Genomic DNA, 15436 nt, shown 5'->3' with positions numbered 1-15436 from the left:
AACATTGACTGTTTAAGTGGATGGCCAATGGCTCCCTCAAACATGACAGCAGTGTCCTGCAGACCTGCCCTCTTCAGGGTAGGGAAGAGATGGCCTGTGAAGGAGTAGGTCTGACTAGTCCAGCCAGTGTGGCTCCTGAGCTGTGCCTTGGGGGTGCTTGTGCCCTTGGAAGGGAAGCACCATCTATGGTGCACAGCCAGGCACCTGATGGCCAGGACCAGCATCCCAAGGGAGGCACTACCAGCCCCGTGGTCAGCTGTCAGAACTGAGGGGCACAGAGAAGCCCATGGTCACACACAGAATTTGAAGACCAGGCTGTTTTCTACAACATCAGCATGCTGCTTAGACATGACTACACCCACGCTTCTAGGGAGCCCTAGGCCTCCATGTGAGTTGCACACAGATAAACTGCTCCTTGCCAAGGCTGGATACCGTGGGTCTCCCATGGACATGAGGGGCTCCCTCATGCGTTAAGGACCGTACACACCCCTTACCCATGTGAACAAGCCACGTGGTTACTTGCATTTCATAGTGGAGGAATCAGAGTCCACAGAGGTTAGCAGACTCACCTGAGCCACATGCAAGCTCCCCAGGAGCCCAGAGCTGGTCATCCCAGCACCGCCCTTGGCTGCAGGTCGCCCCTGACCTGCGAGTCTGAACTCAATTAGTGCCCTTCCAGCTGTAATGGGAGGTCTGCCTTCTGCTCCAGCAGAGCCCACAGGGTGGGAGCTGGCCTGAAGCCGTAAACCACCCACTATACTACTCTGCTGGGCCAGGCCTTATGTTCTGGACAAAAGCAGGATGTGCAGCCTCAGCCCTATTCCCATAGGACCTTGGGAAATCCATTAAGCTCTGGGCCTGGCACCGTGATGCCACGAGCCTCTGCAGGCTTCCCTGTGCCCCCACAGTACCTGCCCCTACATGGCCCTGCTGCTGTGCCCACGGGGCAGGGGGCTCCCAGGGAGGAGGGCAGCACAGCCCAGGGCAGGACTCACACTCCCAGGGACCCTGCAGCAGGCAGCATCTGAGCCGGTAGAACTCAGCCAGCACGTTGGCCCTGGATAGCTCTTGGAGCAGCCACAGCAGCTTCTCCTCCACCAGGTAGCTGGTCACCCGGGCCACGTCCAGGGGCTCATCCCCCCCAGGCAGCAGTGGCAGTGTCACCACCACCGAGTAGTTCCTAGAGGCAACAAACAGGACAAGTCATTGTACCTGGCCGAGCCTTGCTTTGGCTGCAGAGGGGGAGCTCACAGGTCCACAGAAAGAGCTCTGCCATGGAGAGCATGGGGGTGACTCTCAGGGAGGGGGCTGTCCTTGTTCTAGAAGTCCTATAATGAGGTGGAGGAGGACAGAGGCCAGCATGAAGGTGGAGGTGGTGGGTGAGGCCGGGACAGAAACAAGCTGCCCTAGTTTGAGGACAGATGTCTGATGTCATGCCTGATCTGCCCCCTGGGTCTTGGGCAGCATGGGGCTTGTATGTGGGGGATGCCAAGGACAGGAGCTGGAAGGTGTAGGAAATCGTTTTGTTTTTTTGAGACAGAATCTCATTCTGTTTCCCAGGCTCGTGTATATTGGTACTATCTTGACATTGCGACCTCTGCCTCCTGGGTTTAAGTGAGTCTCCTGTCTCAACCTCTGGAGTAGCTGCATCTACATGCACTCACTGCTATGCCCGGCTAATTTTTGTATTTTTAGTAGAGTCAGGGTTTCACCATGTTGGCCAGGCTGGTCTTTAACGCCCGACCTCAAGTGATCTGCCCAAAGTCCTGGAATTATAGGCATGAGCCACTGTGCCCGACCAACAGGCCTAGGAAATTTCTACAATTGAGGGGAGGACTGGAACTTTCTCAATATATAGATTAGGGTCAAGCCTGTGAGATCTGAATAATCAGGGAGATCTCGGCTCACATGGGGGTGGAGTGGGACGAGGAACATTGCTCATTCTGATGGGCCAGTGGAGGGGTTGCAGGGGCAAGTGGCCTCACTTTCTAGGGAGCCCAGAGGCCCTGCAGCTGGGGGCAGGAAGCAGCCTCAATGCCCTCCCTGCCAGTTGAATCCATTTTTTGGCACCTCCACCAGATCCCACTCACCAGGTAGGCGAATAACTAGGCAGGTGATTCTTCAACCAAGCGAAAGCCCTGCCCTGGGAGCTCTTCCCTTCCTCAGCCTACTTCTGACCGCAAGGTGGCAGGAGCAGGAACTTGTATTACATGGAGCCTTTTCCCCATGATGTGGGTTTAGTCCCTATTCTACAGCTGGGGAAACTGAGGCACACAGCCGATAAAGAGGAATCCCAGTTAGAGGCAGAGCCAGAGTCCAGATGTTCTGCAAGGCCAGCAGCATTGGAAGAAGGGGCTGCCCCCCTGCCTGGAGCCTGGTTCCTGGTGGACCTCATGCCTGTAAGGGAAAAGGATACTGGGTTCCCAGGCCCCTGCTCTAGACTGGGTTCCCCACTTCTATCCAGGACCAAAGGGGCCTTTTGAAGTGAAAGGGTGATCACATCCTTCCTAGGTCAGAGCAGAAGCCAGAGTCCTCCCCCCACCCTCAACCTTGGGACCTCCCAGTTGCATCAGCCCCACCACCTTGCTATTCAGACAGGCCAGGCATGGTGGCTCATGCCCATAATCCCAGCACCGAGTCTCTGGAGCCCAGGATTCTGAGCCCAGCCTGGCTAATATAGTGAAACCCCATCTCTACTAAAAATACAAAACTTGGCTGGATATGGTGGCAAATGCCTGTAATCTCAGCTACTTGGAAGGCTGAGGCAGGAGAATCACTTGAATTTGAGAGGCAGAGGTTGCAGTGAACTGAGATCACACCACAGCACTCTAGCCTGGGTGACAGAGAATGAGACTCCATCTCAAAAACAAACAGGCCAGGCACATCGCTCTCCCAGGTGTCTGTGCAGTGGTGCCCCCACCTGGAGCTCTCTTCCCATGATGGCCCCATGGCTCTTGCTCTAACTGTACCTTCTCAAAGCTGGCCATGGCCACACCATAGGATCCCCCACCCACCATCTCAACAATGTTCCTTCTCTAGCATTTGCCACCTAATGTATGACTGAGTGGTGGTAAATGATGAGTGTTGGGCCACACCCAGCCTGCGGCCGGCTTCTGTACGGCCTGCAAGTAAGAAGGGCTTTTGTGTGTTTAAAAGATTACAGAACAGGCCAGGTATGGCGGCTCATGCGTGTAATCTCAAGACTTTGGAAGGCCAAGGGGGTTACATCACTGAAGGTCAGGAGTTTGAGACCAGCCTGGAGTGGCAAAACCCTGTCTCTACTAAAAATGGAAAAAATTAGCCAGGTTCAGTAGTGCACACACCTATAGTCCCAGCAACTCGGAAGGGTGAGGCAGGAGAATTGCTTGAACTCAGGAGGCAGAGGTTGCAATGAGCCGAGATCACACCACTGCACTCCATCCTGGGCGATAGAGTGAGACTCCATCTCAAAAAAATGATGATTACAAAACAAAAGCAAGGAAATGTGACAGCGGAATGGCCTGCTTAAGAGGTGACTCAGGCTGTCTGCAGGGAGCTGTGCACACCCTGCTGTAGATCATTTCTTGGGCTTCATGTCTGTCTGAGTAAAACTGAGCTTCCTGAAGGCAGGGGTCAGCCTCGCCCACTGCATACCTCTGCAGCAGCTCCTGAAATCCTGCCTGCACTGGGACCATGCTCACGAGGTCTCTGTGGAGTGAGGAAGAAACCTCAGCTTCGTCTTCTGTGAAAGGGAGAGTGAAGAAGCCTCTGTGCAGGGCGGTCAGAGGAGTCAGTGAGTCAGAGCGTTTCGAAGCATTCAACATCGTGCCTGATGTGTGGCAGGAATGCCGGATGCACCACTCCCAACCCTGCGTTACCTGGCTGTGAGGCCGTACAGGTCCAGCAGGGATTTGCAGAGTCTCTTCAGTGCCCATGAGAACATGGCCTCAGCCTAGGACAGCATCTAGTGGGCCACCTGGAGAGGGAGGGGACAGTGAGAGCTGTCTCGGTCATCCTTGCCTGCCAGTCACACCCCATCCTTGTTCTCACTCACCAGCTCCAGGGCACCTTTCACAGCCCCCAGGGCCATCCTGATGGGCCTGGGACCCTGTTGCCTGGCATCCTGGGTACCCAGGCCTGCAGCCACCACATGGCCTCCTCTACCCACTCCCACCACACCTCCTCCAGGGGCTGCAGCATCACCTCCAGGTAAGCATCCTTCAATGTGGCCAGGGGCCTTGCAACGGGCAATGGCCCAGCCCAGGCCTTGAGGAGATAGGGCCTATTCCTGGAATTAAGATGGTGGGGGGAGTGGGGGAGAAGGAATAGAGCAGTAGGCACTGGAGATTGCAGGCAAGTTGTCACAGCAAACCTGAGCCGCCTCTGCAAGGCCTGCTCATAGGCTGTCTGGGAACTTGGATTGAGGGAGGGTTCCCAATTCTAGAAGTGATATGAGGTTCTCTGCACCTGAACTGTTTGCACAAACGTGATTTATGCTGAACCCCTGCTTGCCTCCTAGGAGTCTGACAGTGTGGTCCATGCAATGTAGCACCTGCCAATGTGGCAGCCCCCACTAAACACCCTGGGTGACATAGTGCTAGGACAGCCAAGTGCATCCCATGTGAAGGTGCTGGGACTGGAAGTGGACACTGGGTGCTGTCCCTGGTTCCCCCTGGACTCCGCCCGGGCCCCCTTCCCTGTGCTGACACTCCTACCTTCTCTCATTGTAGTCAATCACAGCCACGAACAGCACTGTGTGCCAAGTCCTGGAGCACTCCTTCAAATTCACTGCTCTTTGGGTGGCCATGGGACTCTGGCACAGCAGAGAGGATGCGGAGGTGATATTCAACAGCCAGTCAGAAGGATGCCCACCCTGGCGCTGGGCAGGGTCTTAGCCCCAGATGGTGGAGAGGCCACAAGTTCCAAGTCCTGCCAGGAGGGCAGTTGGGGCAGCTGCTGTGAGCATTTAATGACCACACATCCAGAGAGAGCTCATCGTGGAACTAGAAAGCGACCCTGTGGCAGTGAGCGTCACAGAAAAAAGGCTGTACACTCAAAGCAGGCAGAAGACTGAAGAAACCTAGGCAGTAGGCATAAGGGATATTAGCTTAGAGACCTTGTAAGAATGCGACAGCAGACCATGAAAAAAGAAGGTTGGGCCCGGCGTGGTGGCTTGCACTTATAATCCCAGCACTCTGGGAGGCTGAGGTGGGCGGATCATGAGGTCAAGAGATCAAGACCATCCTGGCCAAGATAGTGAAACCCTCGCTCTACTAAAAATACAACATGCCTGTAGTCTCAGCTACTTGGGAGGGTGAGACAGGAGAATCGCTTGAGCATGGGAGGCAGAGGTTGCAGTGAGCCGAGATGGTGCCATTGCGAGATTCCATCTTAAAAAAAAAAAAAAAAAAAAAAAAACACCACCACCATTTGCAGGACTGGATGTGAAAAGGGAAAAAAAATGTACAAGGTGGAACGTGTGCTATAGAAGAACCACCACCTGTTCAGCTGCCGAGCACATCGTCATTCCTAACTCAGCAAAACGACCCACCCTCCGGGAAAAACTAAACGTGAACTGCTGTTTACAAAATGCATTTTTATGGTTGGAAATCTCTGTTTCCTAAGCTATCCTTCCAGTCCTTGGCACTGTGACAAGCGTTTCTCACCTCTGGGGACATGGGGCTGGAGATGCCAAAGGGAAAGTCACCAAGGCTGAGTTTCAGCTGCCTGCATCCTTGCGGCCAGGGCCAGAGGGCCCTAAGGGGTTCGTTCCGTAGCTCCCACCGTCCATGCTGGACTCAGGGCATGGCTCTGCTGCAGTGGCCCAGCTCACTTCCATGAAGTGATTGCTCAGGGTGGGCCCCGAGTCATTCTTGAATGTCTGGCTGACACAGAGATGCCTCTTGTTGCTGCTCTTGTCCCAGTGCTTCCCATAGCTCACCTCCAGTTCAAGCAATTCTCCTGCCTCAGCTTCCGGAAAACCTGGGATTACAGGCACCCACCACTATGCCTGGCTAATTTTTGTGTTTTTAGTAGAGATGGGGTTTCACCATGTTGGCCAGGCTGGTCTTGAACTTCTGACCTCATGATCCACCTGCCTCAGCCTCCCAAAGTGCTGGGATTACAAGTGTGAGCCACTGCACCTGGCCTTTTTTTTTTTTTTTTTTAATTTATTATTTATTTTAGAGAAAAGATCTCACTCTGTTGCCCAGGCTGGAGTACAGTGGCACCATTCTGGCTCATTGCAACCTCTGCCTCCTGGGCTCAAGCACCCCTGGATGAATAGACAGAAGACTAGGGCTGAAGTGCCAGCCCTGGATCCGTTCCTATATGGCTATGCTATTGGGAGCAAGTTCATCTCTTTGGGGATGAGCTCAGGGTATTCAGATCACCACTTGCCTGATTCTGGTGCTCTCTCTGGACATCCCAGCTGGTCTGGCACCCACCTTGTGGCTGAAGGCTGGGATCTGTGTGCAGTGGAGCTCGTGGCCCAGCTCCAGCCTGTAGGAGCCATCTGGGCTGCTCTCTGTCTGCAGCCTCTGGCTGGTGCTGCACTCGTGCACTGGCTGCTTTGCCTAAGCTGTGAGGATCGATCAAGGGACCCCTGCCCTCCTCTGCCAGGCAGCCCTCCACCAGGGCTCTAAGAGGAGGAGGAAGGCCCAGCCCAGCCTGGCCTCAGCCATGTCCCCCCAGCCCTGTGCTCTGCTTAACCTGTCACTCTCCATTAGAACCTGTCCATGGGGAGGTCTTAAGAGATAGATGAATGTCCCCTCAACAGACACCCTTTTTTTTTAATGAGCAGGTACTAAGTCCTACTCAGAGCCCACAGAATGACTAATGGAAAATCCTGTGATGACAGCATATCTTAGCTCGCAGAGCCACAACTGCAGGAAACAGGGCAGGCCCTGCCACCTCCACCCGCCCCACAGCCAGGCATGAGGTACCTTATGCAGGAGGCTGTACTGGATCCTCAGGGCATTGGTCCAGAGCCAGCCCTGCTGCTGCAGCAGGCCAAGGGCATGCAGCCGGCACGAAGAGCTTGGCACCCAGGGCGACCACCAACTGTCCATACTCCTTCTTCCTTTCCAGCAGTGCTGCAGGGACAGAGAGCAGGCAGGTGAAAGGGTGAGTCCCCAGAGCCTTGGGGCTGGGGGCTCCTTGAAGAGCCAATACCTGTGCCCTGCACAACATGCCACAGACAGGCCTGATCATGACTCACTGCAGCCTTGACCTCCCAGGCTCAATCGATCCTCCCACCTCAGCCTCCCAAGTGGCTGGTACTATAGGCATGTGCCACTACATTGGCTAATTTTTTTTATTTTTTTATAGAAACAGGGGTCTCAGTATGTTGCTCAGGCTGGTCTTGAACTCCTGGGCTCAAGCAATCCTCCTGCCTTGGCTTCCCAAAGTGCTGGGATTATAGGCATGGGACACTGTGCTTGGCCCAAAAATAAAGTAGAATGAGGCTGGGTGCAGTGGCTCATGCCTGTAATCCCAGCACTTTGGGAGGCTAAGGCAGGCAGATTTCCTGAAGTCAGGAGTTCGAGACCAGCCTGGCCAACATAGTGAAACCCTATCTCTACTAAAAATACAAAAAGAAAATAAATTAACCAGGTGTGGTGGCAGGCACCTGTAATCCAAGCTACTTGGGAGGCTGAGGCAGGAGAATCACTTGAACCCAGGCAGCAGAGGCTGCAGTGAGCCACCATTGCATCCAGTACCAGCAACAGTGCGAGACTGTCTCAAAAAAAAAAAAAAAAATGTAGAATGAAACAAAATCAAATAGGACAGATGACAGAAGAATTAACCACACATCATGGGTTGTCGGGTAAATGTCACCTTCTGAAGCTTTTGCTTCTGCAACACTGAAGGTCATCCAGAACACACAGGTGTATCTGGGCCAGCTATTATGACTTCCAGACACCCACATGAGGTAGTCAACAGCCACTGCTCCAAGTGCCCCCAGCCCCAGCTCCTGTCCTTACCTTGGAATCTTTCACAACCCATAAGCGGCACACCCAGGTGCCATCACCCTGGCTCTGGCACAGGGCCAGCACCTGTTCAGCCTGTGTGTGTGTGTGTTTTAAATGCCCCGTGTATTTTAGGTCAAAATGTTACGTGTGTTTCTTATTGTGGGTGAGAATAAAAACGGCCCAAAAGCTGCTATTTTAAGGTTTGTGGGGTCAGTTGGAGGTTGGGGGACGTTCTGGGGGCTCACAATGAGCCTGCATCTGTCCTTAGATGAGATGTTGATATTGAGAGGCTGAGTTGATGAGGACCATCAGGAGGCATTTGGCCCACACCATAGCCTTGCCATGGAGGAGATGAGGCACAAAGGGTCTCATCTACCTGTCACATGGGCCTGTCACTAAGCAGATGGCTCAGTGATGCAGAGAGGCCAGCTTGCTGCCCACCTGCCACGTGAGGTTCCCTGTAAGGATGACAGGGCCTGTCACCAGTTTCATCTCCAGCTGTGCCTGGAACCACTCGGCCTTGCTGACCATGGATGGCTGCAGGTCATTCTAGCCCCGAAAAGGCCTTAGTGTCACCTGGAATGACAGTCTTGGCCAGCAAGCCCAGCCATGACCACACAAGCTCGGACTGGAGAGAGGGCAGGAGACAGCCGCGCTAACGGCTTTCTATGCCAATTCTTCCCCAATTTTTGTTTTTTCTTGAGACAGTCTCACTCTGTCACCCAGGCTGGAGTGCAGTGGTGGGATCCTGGTTCACTGCAACCTTCGCCTCCCAGGTTCAAGTGATTCTCCTGCCTCAGCCTCCAAAGGAGCTGGGATGACAGGTACACACCACAGTGTCCAGCTAATTTTTCTTTTTTTAGTAGAGACAGGGTTTTGCCATGTTGGCCAAACTGGTCTCAACTTTTGAGCCCAAATGATCTGCCTGCCTTGGCCTCCCAAATTGCTCGGATTACAGGTGTGAGCTACCGTGCCCAGCCTTTCCTCAATTTTTTAAACTCCAGAGTTCTCAAAATTAGAAAACTGTTAAAAACTCAAGCATAAATACAAAGGACTCCTCTCCTTGACAACCCCTTCATTGGATCCATCAGGAACTGTCAACTGTCACTATGGAATGTGAGTAGAATCAACCCCATCTGTCACCTCCACTGTGCACCAACTCCAACCCTGCTCATCGCACCTGTCCCACTGCAACATCCTCCTGGCTCTCCCAGCTCCCATCCCACCGCTGGTAACTGATCTCCACATGGTGACCAGACATGTCAAATGATGGCACGCTAGCATTTCTTACAGTACAATCCAAAGTCCTTGAGAAGGCCAGCGAAGCCAGAACTTTGTTGGTCACTGGTGCAGACAATGGCAGGTGGGTCACAGGGACAGCTCACTACACTCCAAGGCCCCACACAGGAGATCCTTTAGAAAAGCCATGAGCAACTACGAATACCATCTTTGGTGGCCCCACCAACCTGTGGACACACCCCTCTGATAGCCACTAACTGGTCAGTTCACCCAAAAGATGTCAAAACACTCGCTATTACCAGACTGTCACTACTTAATGCTGTTTCCCTGATCCCCACCGACATGTGGGCAGATATGTGTGTGCGAATATGTGTGCATCTCTGTACAGATGTATCTGTACATGGATGTGTGTAGATGTGTATATGGACATATGGAAATACACAGATATATGTGATATGGACATGGAAATACAGATATATGTGTACAAATGTGTGGATATGGATGTGTGTGTACAGCGATATGTATACATGGATGTGTCTATATGTAGACGTGTGTATGAATGTATGCAGATGTGTGTAAAGATGTGTATATGTGTGTGTATATGAATGTAGGTGCACAGGCATGTCTACGTGTGTATGTAGATGCTCACAGCTTTTCGTGCTGACAGGCACATCCTAGCGCTGGCTTTCTCCAGTGTGTATCAGAGGCTGTGCGGTGGTGTCAGAGCTTCTTCAGGGTGCACGTGAGCAGGGTGAGCACAGAATTTCTCTCCCAAACCACAACACTTTGCAGTTAAAGAGAACACTAGTTACAATTGTGTCAGGTCAGCAGGCCTAAACTGGGCCTCCAGGCAACACAGGACCCAACCCCAACACACACCAGGGGAGAGGGTGCCAAGCAGAACACTTCCCACACCAACCTTAATCCCATAAACTTTGAGACAAGTTGAACCCAAGCTCTGGCACTTTGTATTCATGAGCTTATCTGCCTCAGTTTCCTAATCTTGTATGGGGTTACAGAGAGGACTTAAAGAAGGGACCTCCTGTCTGCTCGAACAGGCTCCAGAAAGTTACAGAGTACCGGCTGTTACTGTAACTGTGATGAGTCTGTGGCAGATGGAACTAGAATTTCTCCAAAGGCAAATAAAACATGTCCAGACTTCAGACAGCTCTATAGGGAGTGGCATGAAGGTCCCGGGGCGGTACAGGCAATCTGTACTTGCACATTTAGCAAATAATGAGATGTTCAAGGGCCCTTGGGAGTTCTGAAAATGAGGCAGAAGTCTCAGCCATCAGACAGGTGGAGCTTTAGGAGGAAGATGGCTCTCCCTGACATCGGTCTTCTCCCCACCCAGGCTGATAGCACAGGTGAAATTGGAGAGAGGATGCAGCAAGACATCCAGCCCCAGCTCCAATTCAGGCCTCTCTGAGAAGACACTGGAAACTGAGGCAGAATTGAGAGATCCACTGCTGAACGTGCCCAGTGGTCATGCCTGGCAGGCTCAAGTCTAAAGCTGCTATTTGTATCCTGGCTGGAGTGCAGTGGAGCGATCTCAACTCACTGCAACCTCTACCTTCCAGATTCAAGCAATTCGCCTGCCTCAGCCTCCTGAGAAGCTGGGTCTACAGGTGTGCACCACCATGCCCAGATAAGTCTTGTATTTTATAGTAGAGACAGGGTTTCACCTTCTTGGCCAGCCTTGTCCCAAATTCCTGACTTCATGTGATCCTCCTGCCTTGGCCTCCCAACATTTGTATATTTTTTGAAGTCATTGATCTACTTGAAAAGGGGATAGAAGTTTTAAATCTTCTCCCCAGGATGGAGGAGACAGACACAAAACTTCAAAACAATGACAAGGGCTTCAAGTGACTCACTAAGTTCCATCCAGGTACCCTTCGGTAAGAACCCTTGAAAAACACCTACTAAGATGAAAATGAGCCTGTACAATATAGTAAGACCCATCTCCACAAAAAAGAAAAGAAAAAAACAGAAGGGCAAGGTGGCACAGGCCTTAGTCCCAGCTACTTGGGAGGCTGAGGCAAGAGGATCACTTGGGCCCAGGGGTTCGAGGCTGCAGTGATCTAGGATCATGCCATTGCATAAAAGACCTTGTAAAAGAAAGAGAAAAGCAGGGGAGGTGGGAAAAGGAGGGGAAGAGAGGGGGAAAAGACATGGGGGAAAGAGAGGGAATAGAGGGAGGGAGAGAAAGAAAAGAAAAAAAGGAAGGAGAGAGAAAAGAAATGAGAAAAACATTTAAACCTTGTGGCCAGGGAATTCCACTGTTAAGAATTTACTCTGCAGAGAGAAAGGTGTTCATCACACAATAATTGTAAGAGAGGAAACCTGGGAAAAACTTCATTATGAAACTAGCTGAATACATTCTACTCCATGGACTATTATTACATGGTCATTCGCACCACATGGGAGACGCTGATGTTTTTAGGAGTCACTGGGATTACAGGCATGCACGACCACGCCCAGCTCATTTTTGTATTTTTAGTAGAGAAGGCATTACACCATGTTGGCCAGGCTGGTCTTGAACTACTGACCTCAAATGATCCTCCTGCCTCGCCAAAGTGCTGAGGATTCCAAGCATGAGCCAGCATTCCCAGCCACAAAGGTATATTTTTGAGTAAAAAGAGCAAGATACAAACAAAAAATAGGGAACAGCTGGGCATGGTGGCTCATTCCTGTAATCTTAGCACTTTGGGATGCTGAGGTGGGAAGATCGCTGGAGCCCAGGAGGTCGAGGCTGCAGTGAGCCATGTTTGTACCACTGCCCTCCAGCCTGAGTAACAGAGCAAGACTCTACCTCAAGAAAAATTAAAATTAAAAAACCAAAACCTAAGCATGACGATTGAGTTTCCATGCTATTGTATGGTATGTGCCTTCCTCAAAACTTGTTACAATATTATTACATCACCCATCTGATGCGAAAAAGAAAAAATAAAACCCAGAAACTCAAACTAAAAATATTTGCAAATCTATAGCATTATGCGTTGTCCTGCGTCTCCCTGAAAGACGCTGAAGCCCTACGCCACAGAGTCTGTGGATGGAACCTTATTTGGAAATAGGTTCTTCACATGTGATCAAGCTAAGCTGAGGTAATGAGGGTGAATCCTAATCCCGTTGGCCTGGTGTCCTTATAAAAAGGGGATGTGTGGACAAAGACACCTACAAAGGGAAGACAATGTCAAGACAGAGACAGGAGACCACCTATAAGCCAAGGAACTCTGGAGGCTATGAGAATCCAGGAGCGAGACCTGGGACAGATTCTCCCTCACAGCCTTCACAGGAAAAACAAACAAAGACCCCTTGATTTCAGACTCCTGGCCTCCAGAACTGTGAGAATAAATCTCTGTGGTTGAAGCCACAAAGTTTAGAGTACTTTGTTAAGGCAGCGCTGGGAAACTAATGCAGATTTCTTGGGGCGTGCATCAACACTTCTGCTGGAAATTTGGGACATGGCATGCTTGAAGTTACAATTCACTCCTTTCTCTACTCTGAAATCTTTTTTTTTTTAGAGACAGGGTCTCACTCTGTCACCCAGGCTGGCGTGCAGTGGCACAATCATGGCTGACTGCAGCCTCCACCTCCTGGGCTCCGGCAATCCTCTTACCTCAGCCTCGAGTAGCTGAGACTACAGGCACATGCCACTGTGCCTGGCTAATTTTTAAAAAATGTTTTGTAGAGATGGGGTCTTGCTATGTTGCCCAGCTTTACCTGGAACTCCTAGCCTCAAGTGATCTTCCCACCTTGGCCTCCCAATGTTCTGGGATTACAGGTAAAAGCCATTGTAACTGGCTTGCTTTTTTTTTTTTTTTAAAAAAAAAGACAGAATCTTGCTCTATCACCCAGGCTGGAGTGCAGGGACATGATCTCAGCTCACTGCAACCTCCACCTTATGGGTTCAAGCAGTTCTTTTGCCTCAGCCTCCTGAGTAGCTCGGATTATAGGTGCCTAACACCACACTCAGCTAATTTTTGTATTTTTATTAGACACGGGTTTTCACCACTGGGCCAGGCTGGTCTCGAACTGCTGACTTCAGGTGATCTGCCCACTTCAGCCTCCCAAAATGCTATGATCTTGGTTCACTATAACGTCTGCCTCTGGGTTCAAGCAATTCTCCTGCCTCAGCCTCCCAAGTAGCTGGGATTACAGGTTCCTGCCACCATGCCTGGCCAGTTTTTGTACTTTTAGTAGAGATGTGGTTTCACCATGTTGGCCAGGCTGGTCTTGAACTCCTGACCTCACGTGATCTGCCTGCCTCAGCCTCCCAAAATGCTGGGATGACAGGCATGAGCCACTGAGCCTGGCCTACTTCTATTATTATTACATTATAACATAAAATGAAATACTTACACAATTCACCGTAACGTAGAATCAGTGGGAGCCCTGAGCTTGTTTTCCTGAAACTAGATGGTCCCTTCTGGGGGTGATAGGAGGCAGTGACAGATCAACAGGCATTAGATTCTCATAAGGAGCACGCAGCCCAGCTCCATCACGTGCTGTTTACAGTAGGGTTTGCGCTCCTATGAGACTCTAACACCACCACCGATCTGACAGGAGGTGGAGCTCAGGCGGTGATGCCAGCAATAAGGAGCGGCTGTGAACACAGAAGAAGCCTCCCTCGCCCACCCGCTGTTCACCTGCTGTGCTGCCTGCCCAGTTCCTAACAGGTGAGCCGGGCTCGGTGGCTCAGGCCTGTAATCCCAGCACTTTGGGAGACTGAGGTGGGTGTCGGGAGTTCGAGACCAATCTGACCAACATAGAGACACCCTGTCTCTACTAGAAATACAAAAATTAGCCTGGTTTGGTGGCTCAAACCTGTAATTCCAGCTACTTGGGAGTCTGAGGCAGGAAAGTCGCTTGAATCCAGGAGAGGAGGTTGCAGTGAGCCAAGATCACACCATTGCATTCAAGCCTGGGCAACAAGAGCGAAACTCCGTGTCAAAAAACAAAGGCCGGGCGCAATGTCTCACACTTGTAATCCCAGCACTTTGGAAGAATGAGGAGGGAGAATCACCTGAAGTAAGGAGTTTGGGACCAGCCTGGCCAACGTGATGAAACCCCGTCTCTACTAAAATTACAAAAATTAGCCAGGTGTGCTGGTACATGCCTGTAATCCCAGCTACTCAGGAGACTGAGGCAGGAGAACTGTTTGAACCTCGGAGATGGAGGTTACATTGACCCGAGAAATAGCACCACTGCACAGAGTGAGACTGTCTCAAAAAAACACAAAAACAAAAACAAAAACAGGCTACAGACTGGTACTGATCCATGGCTGGAGGGTTGGGGATCCCAGCTGTAGACAATATGTAATGATCAAATCAGGGTAACTGAGACAGTCATCACCTCAAATATTTATCTTTTGTTTTGGGAACACAAAAATCCTTCTCTTCTAGCTATCTTGAAATATTCAAGTAAATTCTCATTCACTGTAATTTCCCTTGTGTACTATTGATTACTGTATCTTATTCGTTCTATCTAGGCCTTACTGTCTTTCATTCATTCTCTTTTTTAATCATTTTTATTTATTTCTGAGACAGTCTCTGTCTTTCTGCCAGGCTAGAGTGCAGTGGCGCGATCTAGACTCACTGTAACCTCCATCTCCTGGATGCAGGCAATTCTCCTGCCTCAGCCTCCCAAGTAGCTGGGATTACAGGCGTGCACCATCATTCCTAGCTAACTTTTGTATTTTTAGTAGAGATAGGGTTTCACCATGTTGTCCAGGCAGGTCTCGAACTCCTGACCTCAAGCAATCCACCCACCTTGGCCTCCCAAAGTGCTGGGATTACAGGCATCAGCCACAGCACCCGGCCGTTCATTCATTCTTACATTCATTCATTCCACTAATAACTACTGCCTGGTTATCATACATCCGGTGGGGTTCCAGGTTCTGGGGAAACAGCAATGAGCAAAACAAAGTTGCTGCTCTCTTAATGGATCCATCATTCTAATGATGGGGAAAGAGACAGGCGATCCATAAACAAACCATTAACACAGACAGCACACCAGGTGGAAAGCACTATGAAGAATAAATACTAAAGCAGGTGCAGCCAGGTGCGATGGCTCACACCTGTAATCCCAGCACTTTGGGAGACTGTGGATGGATCCCTTGAGGTTAGGAGTTCAAGACCAGCCTGGCCAACATGGTGAAATGCCCCCTCTACTAAAAGTACACACACACAAAAAAAATGAGGCAGCTGTGCTGGCACCTGCCTGTAATCCTAGCTACTCAGAAG

General features: G+C 50.9%; 2 pseudogenes; one reads left to right on the top strand and one right to left on the bottom strand.

Moving 5' to 3' along the window:
• The window catches only part of LOC105728176 (non-POU domain-containing octamer-binding protein-like), a 77001-nt pseudogene that overhangs the window by 14582 nt on the left and 46983 nt on the right, over positions 1-15436 (bottom strand).
• LOC135277150 (small nucleolar RNA U13) lies at positions 12027-12124 on the top strand (annotated as a pseudogene).

The sequence above is a fragment of the Aotus nancymaae genome, unplaced genomic scaffold (assembly GCF_030222135.1).
Source record: "Aotus nancymaae isolate 86718 unplaced genomic scaffold, 86718_ANA_hifiasm-v0.15.2.pri h1tg000029l, whole genome shotgun sequence".
Classification (NCBI taxonomy): domain Eukaryota; kingdom Metazoa; phylum Chordata; class Mammalia; order Primates; family Aotidae; genus Aotus; species Aotus nancymaae.
Note: the sequence above shows the minus strand (reverse complement) of the source record. Positions and strands in the feature narration are given on the sequence as shown.